The following is a 22286-nucleotide window of genomic DNA, read 5'->3' as shown; positions in this document are numbered from 1 at the left end:
CGCCTCAAGTTAAACACAGACAGAACAGAGATCCTCATCTTCTGCAGCAACCCCTCCGCTTGGAACGATTCCTGGTGGCCTACCTCCCTAGGAGCCGCACCCACACCCACCACCCAAGTACGAAACCTGGGAATCATCTTGGACTCAGCACTCAGCATGACTCAGCCGGTCAACGCAGTCTCCTCTTCCTGCTACAACACCCTTTGCATGCTCCGCAAGATTTTCAAGTGGATTCCCGTCGAAACCAGAAAGACAGTCACCCACGCCGTGGTCAGCAGCCGACTGGACTACGGCAACGCACTCTATGCAGGAACCACGGCCAAACTACAAACGAAAATGCAACGTATCCAAAACACCTCCGCCCGACTCATCCTTGACATCCCACGCCGCGACCACATCTCTGTCCACCTCAGAGACCTACACTGGCTACCCGTATCGAAGAGGATTACCTATAAAAGTACTCATCCACTCACACAAAGCCCTCCACAACACAGGTCCGGCCTACCTCACATTCCACACTCCCGTCCGCCAGCTCTACTCCACCAGCCTCGCCCTCGCCTCCGTCCCCCGCATTTTCCGCACCACCGCCGGAGGAAGATCCTTCTCTCACCTCGCCGCCAAGACCTGGAACTCCCTTCCGCTCCACCTATGCCAGACCCAGGACCTCCTGACTTTCAGGAAACGCCTCAAAACATGGCTATTCGACCAGTAGCTCCCCCAGCGCCTTGAGACCCTGACGGGTGAGTACCGCGCTTTATAAATTACGTGATTGATTGATTGATTGAATGCTGAAGCCCTTCACCAGCTCAGCAGACGTTTCTGCCCTTTCACGGCAGAGGCCACAGTTCTCCAAGACAATGCCTAGAACAGCATGGACTATGTGCAGCTTAGTCCCCTGCCTCTCTACAACACCAGCCGGATAAAAAAAGTTGCAGACACAGCCACCTTGTCAGAGGCCAAATGTCATATTTCCTTTAGTGGTGACAAGCCATCGCTTCAGACAAGTATGTCCTTCAAATAGTACATGGGGCTATACCCTCCTCTTTCTGTCTAACATGCTGTACCTTCCACCACCTTCAGGCTGACCTAGGACTATCTGTCCATCTTGCAGAAGGGAAGTGCAGGCTCTTTTGGCCAAAGGGGCCATAGAGAGGTTTCTGGACTAAGAAGTTGGAGCTGGGTGTGAGTCCCACTACTTCCATGTACCGAAAACTGATGAAGGCCTTTGTCCTGTTTTAGACCTTCCCACTCTCAAAGCCTTCATGTGGAAGAACAAATTCAAGATGGCGTTAGCCCAGGTCCTGCCTGTTCTATGCCCCGGAGACTGGATTGTGGTGTTGGACTTCCTGCAGTTCATGGTTATCCAGGATAGTTTTCAATTCCCAGTGCTGCCTTTCAACCTCAACCTTGCCTCTCAGATGTTTATGAGAGTGATGGCTGTGTTCAGAGCACATGTTCAGAGGTATTTTCCTGTAGGAGTTCATTATCCACATGTGAAGTCACATCTCACTCCTTTTTGGGTGCTCCTGTTCATCAGAGTTGTTCTGAATAAGGTAAGGTTTTGTGCTTTTCCATGGAGTGACAATTTCAGGACATTCGGGCTATGATTCCAACGTTTCAGCCTCTGTTCTAGATCTCAGTAAAGATGATTGTTGGCTTAGCCCAGTAAGGACTTGCTTTAGGCACTCCTAAACGCTACTTGAAGGCTTGTTTGGCTTTTTTTGTGGTTGTCCGATAAGTCCTCTTTATTAAACTCCTTCTTGTGATGAGATTTTTGAAAGGTTTAAAGGCAATTATGTCCGCCAAAACCCTTTGTGATACCACAAGTAAACTTTAATTTAGTTATCACCTTTTTGATGTGCACCCCTTTTGAGCACTTGCATAGTCCTATTAAGACTTCTGATGTTGAAGACTGTTTTTGTCATTGCCATAATATCGTCTAGGCCTGTGAGCAAGCTGCAGTCTCTCTCTGTTAACTCACCGTATACCATGTTTTTCTGGGATAAGTAGCTGTTGAGTACCCGAGCTTCCTTTCAACCGAAAGTGGTTAATCCATTCCATGTTGGGCAGGCTATGACTCTTCTAGTGCCCTTTGCTCCCCTTTGTCCCTCTAAGTAGAAAGAGAGACTCTATTGTCTGGACCTTGAGTTTTTATATTGATCACACCAAAAAACATTGGATAGACGAGCTGCTCTTTATAGCAGCAAGAGCAAAGAAGGGCAAGGTAGTGCAAAAATGGACTATCACTCAATGAAATGTTCTCTGCGCAAAGACCTGTTAAGCACTGTCTAAAAGCAGCCCCTACAATGCTTATAGACTCAGTCCACCAAGGCCAAAGCTTCTACTGCTGCTTTGGCACATGGAGAGCCTCTTCTGGACATTTGTCAGGCGGCTTCGTGGGTGTTGGTACCTACATTTACGAAGCATTACTGCTTTGACAGTCAGATCCATTGAGATGTGTTTTTTGCCACGCTTGGTCCTTCCTGGACTTTTTTTGTATGAGTCAGTTCACAGCCCCACGAAGTTACCTTTGGTGGTAATCTTTCTGCTGGGTATTCTAACCGCAGGTTTCTCACCAACCATCCAGCCTCCTTGTTCTGTTTTTCAATGCACAAAGATGCCAATCAAGAGAGCTGCACATTGGTCATTCCAAATTGCTTATGGGCTCTGTGTGTGAAGGAAAATTGAGCCTAAGGAGGCAACTGGCATCAGCACCTATGGGTGACACATATTCTGCTCCTCTTGTCCTTTTTAGAGCAGAACAGCATCAGTACTGAGCCTCAGGACACCACCCACCGGTGAGCAGGAGTACTGTTTTAAAGTTTCCGGATCCAGTCTGATGCCTGGAGAATAGTCAAAAGGTAAGGAATCTGCAATTAGGTAGAGCATCCACCAGAAATATCATTACTGAAGGTGGGTAACTGGTTATTTACAGTGTTTTATGGCAGTGTTATCAAAGAAGAGGTTAAACTTACAAAAATGTCGCTCTTCTCATTCTTGAAGCTCCTTTTCAGCCTCCTGTGGCACCTGACTTTGGGGTTTAGATTCTGCACATGTCCTTAGTCCCCTTTCCAGGTGTGGCCTCTTGCCATTGACATTTAATGAGGAAAGAGAATGATGTTCTTTCATGACTGGAGGCTGCAATGAGACAGAGGCCCTTATTACAAGGACGGCTGTAAAAATCGCATACTGCCATGGTGACGGCCGCCAAAAGACCGTCACCGCGGCTACCAGCCATCTGCCATAATATCACCACAGCCGGATTTCCGCCACAAAAATGGTGGAAATCCGGCTGTGGCCATACTGTTGGATGCCGGTAAGGTGGTGCTGCTACCACCAGCAGCACCACACCATTAGACCGCTGCCAGACGTATTATGACAAATAATACAGCCTGGCGGTGTTCTGCTGGTGGGCGCTGCCGGCAGTAGCGGCGCCCCATCCCATCTCCAGCCAGAGGACCCCCTGGATCCAGATGAGTCGGGTCTCTGACAGGGGAGGGGGGCGGGGTGTCGTGTGTGGGGGTGTGTGAATGTATGTGTGTGGGTGTGAATGCGGGTGTGTGTTGAGTGTTGAATGCGTGTGTGCATGTACGGACGTGTGAGTGCATGTATGTTGTGAAATGTGAATGTGTGTCTGCATGTATGTTTGGAAGTGTGTGCGGATGTGTCTGTGATTGGATATATGCATGCATGTATGTATGTGTGAATGAGTGTGTGTATGCGTGTGTGTGTGTATGTGTGAAGGGGGCGTGGATGTTGGGGGGTATAGAGAGGTGGGTGGGAGGGTAACTGGAGAGGTGGGGGGGAGACCCCTGTCAGTGACAGGGAAGGAATTCCCTGTCACTGATATGGCCTACTGCCATGGTTTTTGTGGTGTTACGAAGATAGGCGAGGTCATATTCCCGCAGGCTGCACAATGGCGGCCGCCGGACTGGAGATAGATATCTCCAACCCTCCAGCTGTTACCGCCGTGGTGGTCGGAGTGAAGCCAACCCGCCAATGTCATAATGTGACGGTAAGTACCGGCAGCCTGTTGGCGGTACTTATCGCCACATTATCACCAACCGCCGGGGTCGTAAAGACCCCCATAGTCTTCCCCCTTGTCAGGTTCCATTCCGAAATAGTGGTGTCATTCCTGAAGATGTTTCCCTTTTCGATGTTCCATACATATAGAACATAGGACTCTTGTTCATCTCAATGTCATTTCCAGTTGCAGGGCAGGTCTTTGGTTTGCGACTCTGACCTTTAACACATCCTCAGAACTGTGCCCTGTTTTGGGAGAGATTATCCCAATGCCAGTACCCAACTCCATTCCTGTTCCATCTCTGGCACTTAAAGATCTGCCTCTAGCTTTTCCAGCCTCTGGTACTGATCCCACTCAAGTGGTGGCTTACACTCATGCTTTGCTGACTATGTTCTGGTCTTCTCTGGCTTCCTCTGGTGGGCCTTCAGGCACCATCATCTATACCTCCTCCGGTGGCCTTTCCATTGGTGTCTATCGAACACATTGATACTTCTGACACCATTCAGACTTCTACGACGTCTGTTTAGCTTTATCAGACCTTGCTGTTTGTTTCAGCATCAATGCTTATACCAGGCTATGTCTCCAATTTTGGATTTGTCCTTGAACGGATATGTTAGAACACAGCAAAACAGAAGGAGAATGCCTATCTTGGGCCTCATTCTGTGCAAGATGCTCACTGTCAAATTGCTCACTGGCCTTGCTCAGCTCCAGAAGACTTGGAATTTCACTCATCCTTCTTACGTGGGGCTGGGGCTGTGGGCTCCTTTTTTACATAAAGTAGTGCATGCTCTTTTTTTCTTCATCTCTCGGAGCGTCTCAGTGGACAGAACCAGTTGGAAAGGAATTGTTTTCTTCAAGGAGTCTGTCTCATGTTTCATAAAGAGCCACTTGCCTGTTGTCACGTAATCCCATGCTCTTTGTTAGGTGACTCAGATGGTGGTTCCCTTTTTACCAGACTAGAGGAGACTTTGCAGGTGTAGTCCAGATATGGTTTGGGGCTCCTAAACAACTTCTTGGATCCGGTCTCAACACTGTGAACTCAGTGCAATATTTATTGGCTCTTCTGTGAACCTTCCTAGGCATGCTTGGTTGCACTCTTTGCATTTCCCTGAAGATATTCAGGCAAATGTGCAGGATGCAACCTTCAATGATTCATCTCTCTTTAACAAATTGATTTTCTAGGCCTTAGATGGCAATACTCATATGCGCATCATTGCCTGACCATGGAGTTTGGAATATTCTATGTATATGTCCCATAGATGTCATGTGAGGTTCAAAACCTTTACAGGGCATGGCTTTTCAAGCATCATTTTCATCCTCATTGTCAGCTGTATATGCCTGCCCATGGATATGGGTTTAAATAGTGCTTTTGATCGGTATGGATTCTGAGATCAAAAGCAGCAGTTTTCTTTTTCATCCTTCTCAGATTTTCCTGTTAGGCCACTTTAATCCTCCTCTTGGTAGTTATGTAGGTATGTGACTGCGGAGAGGGAGGTTCTCCTTTTCTGACACAGTATCTGTGTTGGACTCTAGGGCCTGTGCATGAGATTTATTTTCTCTGGAGCTATTTTTCCAAACTGTTTTTTCTGTTGTCTCCTGGTGTTTCAGATTTGATTGTGGGGGCTGTGGCTACTTTGGAATGGAGCCCTTTCCTCTTTAAGGAGTCTCGCATAGTTCTTAGCACTAGTTATTACCCTGTGGTTTGAGTTGTTTGATTATGGTTTTGAATATATGATGGATTCTAAAGTCCTCCCAGCCACATATATAGGATCTTCTGCGGGCTCTCAGGATACCCTCATTGACAAGAGACCAGGCTGTCGAGCTGGAGCAGCCTCTTGCTGTGCAGGAGCTTGGGGTGGCGTTAGAGGCAATGCCTACGGGGAAAAGCCCAGGTCTGGATGGATTCCCACCCGAGCTCTATCGCTGCTTTCAAAACGGCCTCCTGGAGAGGCTCCCAGAGATTTTTGGGGAGGCGTACAGACATCATAGACTTCCACACTCTGTGTAGGAGGCCCTAGTTCTTATGCTATGGAAAACTGATTAAGGACCCTATGGAGTTGGGGTCATATAGACCTCTTTCAGTGATAAATATGGATGTGAAATTATTGGCCAAGGCCTCAGCGAACAGGTTCCTCCCGGTCATGATCTCCCTGATCCGTCTGGACTAGTGCAGATTCATACCAGGCCAGAGCACTCCAATGAACATGTGCAGACTCCACTATGTCATGGACATGGAGGCGGAGACCAATATAGAGGCTGCCTTGGTGGGCTTGGACTTAGAAAAGGCTCTTGATACCCTGGAATTGCCATATGTGTTTTCAGTGCAAGGGGCTATGTGGTTCGCTCCCAGATTCTGGGATTGAATCCAACTAATATATACAGCCCAAGTGGCCACGGTCAAAAAGAGAGCATTTATTTCAGAACAGTGGCCCACGCCAGGGGAAAGCTGCCTGCTTTCCCACTGCTATTTGCCCTAGCTGCAGAACCTCTGGCCATATGACTCCAGGAACACATGAAGGACTGGTGTATAATGATAGGTGGCACAGCGCATATGGTGTCCATGTACGCAGACGATACCTTGGTGTAACATATGCATCCGAGTAGGCTACCCTCAAACTGCTTCATGAGTTACAGCTGTTCGGGAATCTGTCTGGATTGCATCTCAACAGGAGCAAGACGGCCCTATTTCCACTGGTAGCATATGCTACACTACCTCCAGAGGAGCTGCAAGAGGTCAGACGAACCTGGGAAACTGACCAAAATAGCTATCTGGGCATACAGAGTGTGCACTGGGCCGTCAGCCAACATGCAAACAACATTGGAAGGGTACTTACAAGACTGTAGAAATCCTGGAAATTTGAGAAAAAGCTCCCAGTAACGGTAATAGCAGAGTGGCATTGACAAACATGGTCTTCCTCCCAGATGCACTGATTTCCCTGGTATGTCTATTAACAGAATTCCCAAGGACAGCATTCAGGGAACTGGATATATTACTGATTTCCCTGGTAAGGCTGGACGAAAGGAGCAGAGTACAACTGTTTCACATTAAAAGGGATAAAGTTAAGGGGGTCTAGGACTGCCAGATGTGGAGATATAGGGCCATATTTATACTTTTTGACGCAAAACTGCACTAACGCAGTTTTGCGTAAAACAACTTAGCGCAGGCTAACGCCATTCTGAAGCGCCATGCGGGCGCCGTATTTAATCAATGACTTTAGCCGGCGTTAGCCGCCGGCGCTGCCTGGTGTGCGTGGAAAAAAATGACGTACACCAGGCAGCGCCGGCGTAGGGGGATATGGAGCTTGGGCGCCAAAAAATGGGGCAAGTCAGGTTGAGGCAAATTTTTCGCCTCAACCCGATTTGCGCCATTTTTTTCGACTCCCAACCCCCATAGAAATGACTCCTGTCTTAGCAAAGACAGGAGTCATGCCCCCTTGCCCAATGGCCAGGCCCAGGGGACTTCTGTCCCCTGGGCATGGTCATTGGGCATAGTGGCATGTAGGGGGGCACAAATCAGGCCCCCCTATGCCACAAAAAAAAAAAAAAAAATGACTTACCTGAACTTACCTTAATGTCCCTGGGATGGGTCCCTCCAGCCTTGGGTGTCCTCCTGGGGTGGGCAAGGGTGACAGGGGGTGTCCCTGGGGGCATGGGTGGGCACCTCTGGGCTCCTTCTGAGCCCACAGGTCCCTTAACGCGTGCCTTTTCCAGGCGCTAAAAAACGGCACAAAAGCGGCCGTACGTCATTTTTTTTGACCCGCCCACTCCCGGGCGTGAATTTTCCCCGGGAGTGTAAATACGGCGCACATGCCTCGGAGTCAATTTTTTAGACGGGAACGCCTACCTTGCATATCATTAACGCAAAGTAGGTGTCCACGCTAAAAAATTACGCAAACTCCATGGACTTTGGCGCTAGACGCGTCTAACGCCAAAGTATAAATATGGAGTTAGTTTTGCGTCAGAATTGCGCCAAAAAAAACGACGCAATTCTGGCGCAAACGGAGTATAAATATGCCCCATATTATCTAGCCGCACATTTCAGGCTGTGGCCCAATGTTGTGAGGAAACAAATAACTGGGAGAAAACATTGCTGAGCAGTTAATTTGATACTGATAAGCCGCCCCATTATCTGATGCAAGGCCAGAAATAATTACTTCAGGGGCATAGCATATGCATAAATAATGGTCTTTTTGTTTCGAAATAAAATAGACACTTGGGGCCATATGTACAAAACATTTTTGCGGTCAGAAACAGACCGATTGGGCCATTTCCAACCCCCAAAATGTTTTTACATATGTTCAAGGCACAAATTGTGATTTAATTGTGATTTGGTAACATGTTACAGAATCACAATTTGTGTTTGCGATTTAGTATTTGGAAGGACGTGTTGTGGGCCTTCCTTCCAAATACCAAATCTGAATGGGATGTGTTCCAGTCGCAAAACATTAATACTTTACTGACTCCTTGAAGGACGTGGTAAACCACTCACAAATGGGAAGTGATCCCAGTGGCCTACTCTTGAAAAACAAAACTTCAAAGTTTATTTTTTTCTTTTTAAACACATCCCGTTTTCCTTTTAGCAAGATGGGCTGCATTAAAAACAAAAACAAAAACAAAAATGATTGCTTGATTTAAAAGCAATCAAAGACATGCATAGCTGCCAAGTTTTCAAATTGTTTATGAGTGACATTTCTATGCAGATGAGTGACTTTCCTATGTGTAAGAGTGGCATTCTACCACCAAATGCTTGATACTTTGAATTACACATTCGCACAAGAAATACAAATCAATTACTAGTGTCTGGGTAGCTCTCTGTGGGTTACTGAAGTCTGTGGAAAGGGTTCTTTGAGTGCCTCAATTAGTCACGTTCCCCTCACATCACTTTCCTATGCAGTCTCTGGATGGACAGAGCATTCTGGGAAGACTGGGGCTGGCTGCTTTGTTGCCCCTGACACATGCCGGACCAAATGGGGGGCTTCCTACTCTCATATGTGTGGGTCTCTTGGCTGAAGGGCAGGTGGAGGGAGCACTTTAACAAAATGACTGTCTTGTGTCAACAGTGACTCTGCATCTCCTAACGTGTCCGGTGGGTTGGGGGTTGGTAATCTAGAGGGGAAACCAATCCCCCAGTGGCAAAAACATCTTGTACAGGTTGTTGCAGTCGACAGCCACACAGTCAGCAAACACTAGGGGCCAGATGTACCAAAGGGTTTTTCCCATTCTGTGTCAATGGGAAAATGTGTTCGTACATATGGCCCTAGAAGTGTTGTTTGGCACTATCCATGACTGTTTCGCCAGGTGGAGCAGGAGGTAAAACCATTAGCTGCCGGCCTGGGACAATCAACAACTATAGGCCCAGAAAACAACATAATGCACTTGGTCCGTGTGAAACAGAGTACGCAGCCTGCCTGTTGTGTTCATGTTTTTTGTGATGGTCAGCTTTGTTTGTAAATGCCTGTGGAGAAAACCACCACTACGAGTTAACTACGCTCAAAGCTCACCATTGCTGGGGTAGGAGGGTGTAGCAGACCGAAACTTGCTGGCTGTGTTAGTTTATTTTGCATGGCATCAATCTCCGACAGTGCCTCATCATGCTGATAGAAACTAGAAATGTGTGACTAATGCATTTTAGTGCAGTGAAGTGGACACTAGCACTAAAATACGTTAATCTGACCCTCTAAGTGTGGTACTTGGCAGGACTGGACATGGTAGTTGGTTGACCTCAGCAGGCCACCATACCTTTGATGGCTATCATTCCTAATGAGTCGCAAACTGCGACCTACTTTATAAATATTCATGAAGTAGGTCCATTTGCGATCTATTACGAATTCCATTAGGAATTGCTATCTAATAGTTGCAAATTTTCTTACATTAGGAATTGCAGTTTCCTAATTGCGATTTAAGTTTTCTTACATTAGAGAAGCACAATTGCCAAATTTTGTACATGTGGCCCATAGTTTATAATATTTGCTTACATATACAGTAGTTATTCAACCACGAAATTGATCCATGAAGGATTTGTTATCCCTGAACATTTACTATATGATATACCTTTATGATATACTATTCACCCTCATTATTTCCTTATGCACCAACTGGCCTAACTGTTAAGCTGAAGTCAGTCCTCACTGGGATTATCGTTTCCTCTTACGTTCCCTAATAATAAATATTGGAGTTCCAGTGTTCGGAAGGTAAGTGATCCTAAATAAAATGGCTTCAGAATTGAATATAGAAATAAGAAAACTTTGGTGCAATAGGAGACAGGCCTTCTCCTTTAATGAAGACAGGGCTTTTAGGAACTCTTTGCTCGAGGCACTGGAATGGATTCACGTGTAATGGAGTGAGCAGTTTCTTCTCTTTACAGAGCTTTATAATCATTCGCTTGACTAGGACTTGTAACACCACTACCCTTACTCACACGCTGCTGAAGAAGGCAGCTTGTGATAACTTTTCTCCAAATGTATCATTTTTATTTTACGGTAACCGTGGAGTCTTTTTTTCTTGTCCTAAAAGGTCCCAAATATGACTCAATTATTTTTAAAGGATCGAGCTTTTCATGAAGTGAGATCACTAAGGGGGTCATTGCCCGCCAAGCTGTAACCGCCGTGCGGCCGCCCTTCCGCGGTCCCCATTACAACATCCCCGCTGGGCCAGCGGGCGCAAACCTAGCCGGCGGTGTTGCGGCCGTGCGACGGGTGCAGTAGCACCCGTCGCGCTTTTCACTGTCTGCTATGCATGTGATGTGATGGAGGTCTTTGCAGCACATCTGGGGAGGCTAGGAATACCAGTCTTCCCATACTGCGACAAACTGACCTAGTAAGCTTGCCTCAAACACTTGTACACCACCTCCAGGCGACGGCCATCAATGTTGGGTTTCTCCATCAGTGTGTTGAAGTCACCCCTTACTCCTTCACAGCGGGTTCCCTTCTTGGAGCCATCCTGGATACAGTGCTTTTTTGAGCTATCACTCTTCCTCAACAAGTCCAGTATAGTCGGGCAATGATCCTGATGTTTCATTCCTTGACCAGGGTCTCAGTAAGTCTGGCTCTATGGCTTCTGAGCCTCTTGGCTTCCTGCATCTTGCTTGTGGACCATGCCCGGTGGCACATGCAGGCTTTCTAAGGGCTCAACACCAAGACAACCTATCAAACTATATCCAGATTTCAGAGGAGACTGAAAAAGATATGTAGTGATGGCTGTTCAACTGCAATTAGATCACCAGTATCTCCCTATCCCTACCCCACCCAGAGCTAAGGATCATAACGGATGCATCCTTTGCTGGGCTGGGGAGGTCATCTAGAAGAGGTGAAGGTTAGAGGCCTCTGGTGGAGACTCACATCCTGTAGGAAGCTGGCTCTTTATATACTATATCAAAATGAGATATAGTGTGAACAGAGTCCAGGGCTTCCCCAGAGGCTTGACAGAGGCTGAAATAGGTAATACTAATGCTCTTTTTGTGGTAGTGTGGTCGAGGCTTATCAGAGGGTAGTGTTAAGCATTTGTTGTACACACACAAGCACTAGAAGAAGCACACACTCAATGACTTAACTCCAGACCAATAGGATTTTATATAGAAAAATATGTTTTGTTAATTTATTTCTAGAACCACAAGATTCAGCTTGCAGGTAAGTACATAAAATAGAAGGTACTTTGCATATATATGATCTGGACTTTGAATAGAATCGACAATGTATACAGTTTGTTTTTTAAATGGCAAAAAGCTATTTTAAAAGTGGACACTGAATTTTTCAACAGTTCCCTGGGAAGATAGTACAGTTTTGCAGGTAAATATACAACTTACAGTTCTTATCTCCGAGGTGTAGGTACTCTGTCATTGGGGGTTCAAATTAACCCCAAACACCCACCACAAGCAACACGGCACGGGGCTGTTCGGGTGTAGAGGTCAAAGAGGAACCAAATTAACATGGGCTTCTATGGAGACAAGGGATGTTCAGAACTTGGTCTACTGGCAGGTAAGTACTTGCGGTTTCGACGGGCAGACCAGGGGGTTTAAGAGAGCACCAGAGGGGCCCAAGTAGGCACCAAACACACACCCTCAGCAGCACTAGGGCGGCCGAGTGCAGGGTGCAAACAGGGTGTTGGGTCTTCATTGCAACTCTATGAGGAGGCCTCAGGGGTCCCTCTGAGGCTGCAGACGAGGTCCAGGTGGGCTTCTTGGGCAAACCACCAGCTGGACAGGGAGGAGGGCTGCCCGTTGGTCGATACTGCACTGGGGGTCAGTTTCTCCAAGGCCTGGGGGCTGCGGGTGCAGTGGTTCTTCAGGCGTCGGTTACCTTCATCCAGAGCTCGCTGTCGGGGGGGGGGTCCTCCGGATTCCCTCTGCAGGCTTCGTCGTGGAAGGGTCAACCCAGGGTGGGCACCTGCTCACAATTGCCTGGGGACCCTCTCTGGCTGGGTGAACCACCTGGACACAGGATGTGGGCATCGGGTGCACAGGGGTCAGGACTCACACATCCAGAGTGAGGTGGGAGTCCTTGGTTGTAGGTTTCTTCAGACAGAGCCACTGCCCTCAGGAGTTCTTGGCCTTTTTGGGTGCAGGGCAGTCCTCTGGAGTTGGCAGAGGTCACTGGGCTCGCTGGATGCATCACTGGTCTTTTTGCAGGTTTTCTGAAGCAGGACATAGGCTGGTAGGGCTGGGGCCAAAGCAGTTGTTGTCTTCCTTCTTCTCTGCTGGGGGTTTCAGCTTAGCAGTCCTTCTAATTCTCATAGGCCGCCAGGACTCTGGTGAGCTCGGTTCAGGGAGCCCCTTAAATCCTAGACTTAGCGGCGTGTTAGGAGTCAGAGGGCAGTTGCCAATGGCTACTGTCTCTGAGGGTGGCTACACCCTCCTTGTGCCCACTTCCTTTGGGGAGGGGGGCACATTCCTATCCCTATTGGTCCCTGATCTCCAAACCAACATGGAGGATCCTGTAGGGAGCAGATCACTTAAGTTCTCGACACTTTAGTTGGGTGGTCCTCGCTGGGGTGGACACTCCTTCCTGTTTTCCCTAATTTCCCCACCGGACTTGCCGCCAAAAGTGGGGCTTTGTCTGGAGGGTGGGCATCTCCACTAGCTGGAGTGCCCTGGGGCACTGTAACCCGAGCCCTGAGCCTTTGAAGCTCACCACCAGGTGTTACAGTTCCTGCAGGGGGAGGTGTGAAGCACCTCCACCCAGGACAGGCTTTGTTTCTGACCACAGAGTGCACAAAGGCACTCACCCCATGTGGTCAGAAACTTGTCTGAAAGTGGCAGGCTGGCACAAACCGGTCAGTCCTTCACTAGCAGTTGGGCTAGCATACAAGGGGCATCTCTAAGATGCCCTCTGTGTGCATGTTTCAATAAATCCCACACTGGCATCAGTGTGGGTTTATTGTGCTGAGAAGTTTGATACCAAACTTCCCAGTATTCAGTGAAGTCATTATAGTACTTTGGAGTTCGTAGTGACAAACTCCCAGGCCATATATTCAATATGGCTACACTGCACTTAGAATGCGTAAGAAACGACTTAGACACTATAGGAGCACATTGCTCATGAAGCTATGCCCTCACCTGTGCTATAGTGCACCCTGCTTTAGGGCTTTAAGGCCTACTAGAGGGGTGACTTACCTATGCCACAGGCAGTGGTTTGTGCGCATGGAACCCTGAGAGGGGTGCCATGTCATCTTTGTCTTTGTTTCCCCAACAGCACACACAAGCTGCAAGGCAATGTGCATGTGCTGAGTGAAGGGTCCCCTAGAGTGGCATAATACATGCTGCAGCCATTAGAGACCTTCCCTAGCCACGGGGCCCTTTGTAGCATGGGTAACTTTTACAAGGGACTTAACTCTGTGCCAAATGTGGAAACAAAAGTACAGCTTTAGGGAAAGAACACTGGTGTTGGGGCCTGGTTAGCAGGGTCCCAGCACACTTTCAATCAAAGTTGGCATCAACACTATGCAAAAAGTGGGGGGGGGGTAACCATGTCAACCTTGGCACTTTCCTACACATCTGCATCAACTTTTTGGAGTTGTGAGAGATTTACTTGGCATTAAAGATGGTTCTCCCCACTATCAAGGGAGAACTGGTGCTGGTTCTCACCGACAACATGACTACCATGTGGTATTGCAACAAACAGGGTGGTGAGAGGTTGTGGTTCCCGTATCAGGAGGCTCTGACCCCTAGGAGTGTCTGGATGCTCAGAGCATTTCCCTGATCACCCAACACCTAGCAGGATTTATAAATGGCAGGATGGATGAACTCATCCTCCGGCGCCTAGCTCATCAAGAATGACAGATACTCAGAGCTGACACAGGAAGCCTTTCAACAATGGGTAGAACCCTGGAATACTTGCTCAGTCTGTTCGCCACTGCAGATAACATGTATTGTCCAAACTTTTGCATGTTGGAGTTCTCCAAGCAGTCCTTTCTTGGAGAGGCCTTCTGTTTGCATTGGGGATCTGGACTCCTGTACGCCTTTCTGGTTCTCTCTCGCCTGCTCACAATGTTGAAAAAGATCAGGAAAGACCAGGCCCGTACCATCTGAGTTTCTCTGGAATGGGCAAGGAGAGTATGGTACCCAGAACTTTTGGCGGTGAGCATTTTCACCCCAATCTGGCTGCCCCTTCAGGAGAACTTTGTCACAACAGCACAACCAGGTCCTGCTCCCAGGCCTGCACAAACTACACCTCGTACATGGAGATTGAGAGGTGACAGTTGGTCATTTTGATTTTCCTCCTGAAATAGCTGGTGTCATTGTGACAGCCAAGCACCCTTCCACTAAGTCAATATATTCAGGGTGCTAGGATAGGTTTGTTGCTTTATGTTTTCCCCTCCATGTTCAACACTTGCAAGCAAGTTTGTCAGACATCCTTCCGTTTTGTCTTTCATTGAGCCAGCAAGGCCTTACTGTGTCCACAGTAAAAGGTTATTTGTCAGCCGTTTTGGCCGTCCTATGTTTACCGGATCAACTTCCCCTCTTTAAATTACCTGTTGTAGTGCATTTCTTTGAAGGGACAGACGCAGATGTTTCCACCAACATCTTTTGTAATACTGCAGTACGACCTTAACTTGGCACTCTCTTATCTAATGTGCACACCCTTCAAATCTATGTACAGTCGCCCCTTATTCTTGTTAACCATCAAGGTGGTGTTCCTTGTTGCAATCCCATCTGCTAGGTCAGTGAGTGAACTCCAGGCATTGTGTGTTCAACAACCATACACTTTGTTCTTTCTGGACAAAGTAGTCCTCCAGACAAACGTGGCTTTTCTGCCAAAGGTGATTTCCTACTTCCACATAGGGCAATCCATTACTCTGCTGGGTTTGTGTGCCTCACCTCATCCCTCTAAGGATTAAGAACGGCTTCACCAACTTGTCCCTAAAACAAGCTAGGGAAGATGGTCAGCTTTTTGTTGGCTTCTCTGAAGTGAAAATTGGAAAATTGGTACAGATGAGGGCCATCTCGCAGTGGATTGTCCTTTGCATTAAGATCTACTTCAGGTTAGCCAGGAAGCAGCCCCAGAAGGATTACATGCTCATTCCACTAGAGTAAAGGCTGCTGCCACTGTGCTGAAGTGCAGTGTGCCAGTCAGCCAGTCAGGACATTTGCCACGCCGCTATGTGGGCGTCCTTCTACACATTTACAAAGCAGTACTGCCTGGCTAATTAGGTTTGGCAGGATGGTATGGTCTGAGTCATTCCACAGACCCACCATCTATGGAGGTACTGCTTTGGTATCTTTCACAAGATGAGGAATCTGCAATTGAAGGTCTCACCAGAAGAACAAGTTACTTACTTTCAGTAATGCTTTTTTTTAGTAGGGACTCTAAATGCAGATTCCTCACTGACCTATCCTCCTCCCATTCTTTGGAATGGAAACCTACAGCCCATTAATAAGATCCCAAATCTGAAACATCTGCACACTCTACTTTTGATTTAACTAACTCCACGTCTGACAGCACAGACAAAGATCTGAAAGAAATTGATATCAGCAGTGCGAAGGTGGTGGCCTTATAGTGTCCTTGACGTCACATCTGGAAGCGATGGACCTGACACAGAACCACATGACACTTCCTGTCTTCAACGCGCAAGGGTAATGCTTTTGAAGTTTTCAGATCCAGTCTAACACCTGGGAGAAATTCACAAGGTGAGTAATCTGGAGTTAGATAGGGAATCTTCCACTAAAGACATTATCAAATGTCAGAAATTGTTCTTTATTGAGGTGCAAGAGATGGAATTACTTCACAGAAAAAAACATTTTACCCAGGAAGAAATAAAAAATATCTTGCAAATATATAGTTCCACATGCTTTACTCATTGATTGCAAGCTAATTATAAATTTCCATAAGTAAATTTTGCCAAATGGGGCTTTGGATGAACTGAAGGACTTTCTGAGATTTCCAGTACAGCATCTTACAAAACACGCCTTTGTGAATGAGGCCTTTAATTGTTACATTCATGATTTGCACGGCAAAGTTTTACCCTTTTGCATTTTAAAGCAGGTTACTGTTGGTATTACTGAAATCTGGTTCTTCTTCATGACCAAGTTTCTGCAATGCAAGGGCTTTTGAATATGGTTTAATGCCTTTTCCGGAAGTTAGAAAGATGTACAGTGTTCAGCTTCTGCTCACAGTAGTGACTTTTCCCTAATTGCTAAGTATCCCTGAATTTTCTTAGGCTTTCACCTTGGGGGTTGGCAAATTATAATGGAAAGTTCGACCTTTACCATACTGACTGATTCGTAGTCCAACGTCAGACCTGTTAATTTCCGTTACTCAATTGTTCTTGTGACATCTAATGTAATGGTCAACTTTGCTAATTTCCAATTTGGATTGAAATACATATGTGATGGCAGCCCATGTTAATAATGACAGACTTGATGGTTATGCCTATTCTAACACTGGGATATTTATTGTTTACTTTAACTCAATCCCCAGTTGAATCCCAACCTGAACGTTAAAGCAGATAGTGAGCAAAAGAATCATCCTTGCACCAGGCAAAAACAAGAATATTTTTGCATACCAACGGCAATGTATCTGCACTCATGAATAACTTCCACCCAATGAACTACATTCTAACACAACTTTGAAAAGTCTTGGCAATACTATCTCTAGGGATTACATTCTAGACTGTTAGTGTATTCTCCATGCATCAACAATCATTCATAGGGTGGTGCCTTTTTCTGTTCGTTGATGCAGATTAGAGTTAGTAAAACATTTGTATTAATATGTTGGGATGTAGATTATTGTAGGTATTTGTGTTTAGTCTTAGTTGCTTACGGAATCATGTTCCTCTTTTGCAGGGATTTACCTTGTGTACAATAGATATAGGGAAAAAATAATCTGTGCAGTTAAGGCGGGTAATGGGGGTTGAGTCACATGCAACCCTCAGCAGGATTAAAGAAAAGGCAGTCAGACCTAAGGCGGTGGGGGTTTGGACTCCCAGTCATACATTAGATGAGAGTGGGATCAACCCACCAAATGACCCCACAGAAGGAGGGGGAGCAAGAGTGGCGAAGCCAGGGACTGTGGTGTGAAAGGGGACATGCATAGGGATCGGGGTGGGTTAGGATGAGCCCAGCAAGACAAGCAGATGGAGAAAGGGGTAAGACCTTCACATAACTAGGAATATCATAGTGGTCAGTGATTCTGAAAATTATCCGCTCATATGAGGCTGTCTGAAACAACTCATGCAAAGGGTCCTCCAGGGTCGAGAAAGCAGTGTCCTCTCAGGATACAGATTTTGGCTGTAGCTAGAACCAAGGTCACCCACCTGGACTGATGTTTCAAGATGGCTTGGCATTAGGCAAAATCATGCAGAAAAACAGTCTGGGCTTTCTAAGCCCCAATGGGAGGCATTGTTTGCCTAATGGTGATAGTGACAGAGACCTATAGGCCTTCACCACGGGGCAGTCCCAGAGAAGGTAGACAATATTGCCATCCAAGGAGCCATGCCTCCAGCAGGTGGCAGACAGGAGAAGAGAAGACCTATGGAGTCTAAGTGGTGACCAGTGCCAACGGTGTAGCACTTGAAAGTAACCAAACTTGAGGCAGGCCTCCCAAAGGCAACAATCATGATCTGCAAGCAGGTCACCTCAGTCAGCCTCCGAATATTGAAGTTGCGATCGTTCTGTTTGCCACTCTCAAACAGAATAGGCCAGGGGTGTGGAGAAGAGGTGGTCCACCAAGGTCCACTATAGCCTGGCGACCGCCCTGTTGTATTTACCCCATTTCCATAGGTAGGCCATTAGTGGGGAGGAGGGCAGTTCCAGCAGGCAGAACCCAAGACCAGGTGGAGGCAGTGTTGCAGACAATGATATTCCCAGAAATGTATTGTCAGAAGACCATACTGTTCCTTGGCCTCTGCAGACGACTTGTAGTCTCCTTCTCGAACCAGGTCCGAGAGGTGAAGTATCTCCTAGACTCAAAGTCTGGCCAGTGGGGCTCTGAGCCCTGGATTAGGTGAAAGGCGTTACAACACAGAGGATCCTGGGCATAGATGGAAGAGAAGACCCCCAACAGTTTGTATGCCTTTCACTATGCCTGGTCACAAGAACTGGGGGTGAGGTTAATGTGGGTGGCTCCTGTGTTTAGCAGATGGAGGCCCAGACGGGAGGTTTCCAGTGGCACCCAGCTGAGCAAGTCCAAGATAGTATGGATAATGTATCGAAGAGGTGCCATTGGGATACCAGCCAGTACCACTGAAGGTTTGGTTGACAAAGGCCTCCCTGTTCCATGGCCCTGCTGAGTTTGTCTAGTTTGAGTTGTGGTATTAGGCAGCTCTACATAAAGGTTTTTAGGGTTTTCTCCAAAGCAGCGCCAAGGAAGCATATGAAACACATAGTTCAAGCGGGGCATCACCTTCATCTTCAAAACCAGTGTGGCACCCCAAAGAGAGAAACCCACCTGTGACCAGCGTGCCATATCGGCCTGAATGCTTGAGTGGAGGAGGTCCTGGTAGCGTTCCATTATGAGTTGGAGACCAGGCGTGACCTTTATGCCAATGTATTGAATGGAGGTGGGGGACTATTGAAATTGGAGCTCTGCAAGGTCTGTCAGGAGTGTGGAAGCTGTGAGGGGGAAGAGCCTCACTCTTATCCCAGTTTGTCTTGTACCCTGAGATAGAGGGAAAGTGAGCGATCAGGGAGATGATGGTCCGCAGGGAAGCAGCTAGGTGACTGTAACCAGGATGTCATCTGCATACAGAGTCAGCTTGTGGTCTCCGCTAGGTAGGGGAATTCCATGTATGTCAGGGGATTACGATAGCCATTGTTCCAGTGCAAGGATATAGAGACGGGAGGACAGAGGACAGTCCTGATATATACCCCATTGGACCTCTGTTAGAAACTGGGGGCCATATTTATACTTTTCGACGCACAACTGCGCCAACGCAGTTGTGCGTCAAAAAATCTAACGCCGGCTAACGCCATTCTGAAGCGCCATGCGGGCGCTGTATTTATTCAATGACGTTAGCCGGCGTTAGCCGGCGTTAGCCGGCGGCGCTGCCTGGTGTGCGTAAAAAAAAATGACGTACACCAGGCAGCGCCGGCGTAGGGGAATATGGAGCTTGGGCGCCAAAAAATGGGGCAAGTCAGGCTGAGGCAAAATTATCGCCTCAACCCGATTTGCGCAATTTTTTTCGACTCCCAACCCCCATTGAAATGACTCCTGTCTTAGCAAAGACAGGAGTCATGCCCCCTTGCCCAATGGCCATGCCCAGGGGACTTCTGTCCCCTGGGCATGGTCATTGGGCATAGTGGCATGTAGGGGGGCACAAATCAGGCCCCCTATGCCACAAAAAATAATAATAATAATAATACTTACCTGAACTTACCTTATGTTCCCTGGGATGGGTCCCTCCATCCTTAGGCATCCTCCTGGGGTGGGCAAGGGTGACAGGGGGTGTCCCTGGGGGCATGGGAGGGCACCTCTGGGCTCCTTCCGAGCCCACAGGTCCCTTAACGCCTGCCCTGACCAGGCGCTAAAAAACGACGCAAAAGCGGCTGGACGTCATTTTTTTTGACCCGCCCACTCCCGGGCGACATTTTTGCCCGGGAGTGTAAATACGGCGCACATGCCTCGGAGTCACTTTTTTAGACGGGAACGCCTACCTTGCATATCATTAACGCAAAGTAGGTGTCCACGCTAAAAAATGACGCAAACTCCATGGACTTTGGTGCTAGACGCGTCTAACGCCAAAGTATAAATATGGAGTTAGTTTTGCGTCGGAATTGCGTAAAAAAAAACGACGCAATTCCGGCGCAAACAGAGTATAAATATGCCCCTGGGTCTCTAGTTGGCAGAGGTATGCACCCTGTCCAAGTAGGAACCACAATCCTCTTCAGGGTAAGTCAGATACACAACCTAAATTAACCTGGGCTCACCCTCTGGTAGCTTGGCACAGAGCTGTCAGGGCTAACCTAAGAGGCAACGTGTAAAGTATTTGTGCAACACACACACACACACACGTTGACACAATGGAAACACCACAAAAACTCCACAAAGGTTTAGGAAAATACAGATGAATAAAAGAAGAACAAAATGACAAAAGTCCAATGTCTACTTTTCTCAATATTTCCAGTGTGCAGTTCTAAAGGTTCTGAATGTTGTGGGAACATTTGCGTTTTTCACTTCCTTTACAGTCACATTGAACTGGTCGCATTGAGTGAGACCCAAGCAATGGATTGTTAGCTATACAGCTGTGAACATATCTGTAAATCAATGCCCAACTCTTACTAACACAGGTAATCCTTGACAGTTCCCTCAAGACCGGGGTACCGATACTAAGTCAGCCGCCTACGAGAGAGTGCAGGACAGCTTCAGGGACTACCTGTGTCCTGCCTTGCACAGTACCTTCTTGATAAAAGTAGTGGGGTCCCAATTGAGCTGCTGGCCTCGGCCACCTCGTGGAGTGGAGTTTCGGAGATAATGATCTCCTCCTTCAAGTCGAGGGTGCAGTGTGAGGCAGTGCTGAAGTGGCCTCCCTTCAGGGCTGTAGGTGGGCTCAACACTGTCTTTGCCACGCTTGGAGCCAGAAGGCATTTGATTATGGCAGCATACTAGCATTCTGCTGTCAATCAGGACTCTTCCGTGTTCTTCCCTGAAGCGTGGTTCCTTTAATGCAGTTGAAAATGGAGCGCTGAGCCTAGCTGGAGACCGTACATGCGCTGATTTTTATAACACAGAAACCTTGGTTAGTGCAGAGTGTGGCGCTGGTTGTCATGGGACTGTTCTTTCGTGCAGCTGATGTGCTAGTTCTCATAGAACAGCTTCTACAGCAGTGCAATAAAAAAGTTAATAAAAGTCTTTGGTGGCCCTGAGACTTCAAGAACAAGGGGCACGCTAATAAGATCTTGGAGATCACTTGGTGCAATTAATGCAGAGTCCAGTCCTTTATCAAGCAAAGTCAGGGATTAGTGGGCAGCAGGGCAACAAGCAGAAAAGCAGTCATTTGGTGAAATGATATCCATTTGAGTACTTTAGGCAGCTCAGCGTTCTTTCTGACAGAGTCTTACTTCCAGGTCCAAAGTGTCTGAAGTGTTGGCATCAGAGCCCCAGTACTTATACCCAAATGTGCCTTTGAAGTGGGGGTGACTTCAAAGCAGCTTCTTGAACTGCACAGGTCCCCCTTTCATCTCAGCCCTGGCTCTAGACTATCAGTAGGGGGTAATAAACCTTTTGTATGGGGACAGGCACTTTCCTATTGAAGTGTAAGTGTTGGCTCCCCTCCACCCATCCTGTCCAGGAAGGCCCATCAGAATACAGATGAATGCAGATGAGTCCTTTGTCACACCCACCCTTCCTATGTTTGTGGCTGTTTAGAGGAAAAGCACAAAGTGTAGCTGTCACCTAGTCCAGAAGTATATTGGAGGCAGGCTGCAAGGCACACAGAGCAGTAAGAACAGTGAAATGGCCACTATCTAAAAGTGCCATCTCTAAAACAGTATTGTTAAATCGACTTTACCATTAAAGAGGATTTATCATTATCAGTCCAATAATATGAAACATGATGAAGCTACTCCTCTCTGATCAAGAATTACAACTTAAAAGTATATTAAGGAATCCCCAATGCTGGCACATGTGAAGACTTACTTGGGAAGTTTTTCACCACCAGAAAATGTAAAATTTAAAAGTAAATGTCTTGCCTTTTATTGACAAAACACCCTACACTTTGGGTTACCTAGGGCCTACCTTAGGGGCGACTTACATGTAATAAAAGGGGAGTTTTTGGCTTGGCAAGGAATTTTAAATGGCAAGTTGAAGAGGCAGTCTTACTGCATACACATGCT

This window comes from Pleurodeles waltl, chromosome 2_2 (assembly GCF_031143425.1).
Source record: "Pleurodeles waltl isolate 20211129_DDA chromosome 2_2, aPleWal1.hap1.20221129, whole genome shotgun sequence".
Taxonomy (NCBI): domain Eukaryota; kingdom Metazoa; phylum Chordata; class Amphibia; order Caudata; family Salamandridae; genus Pleurodeles; species Pleurodeles waltl.
The sequence above is the reverse complement of the archived record's forward strand: the minus strand, read 5'-3'. Positions refer to the sequence as shown.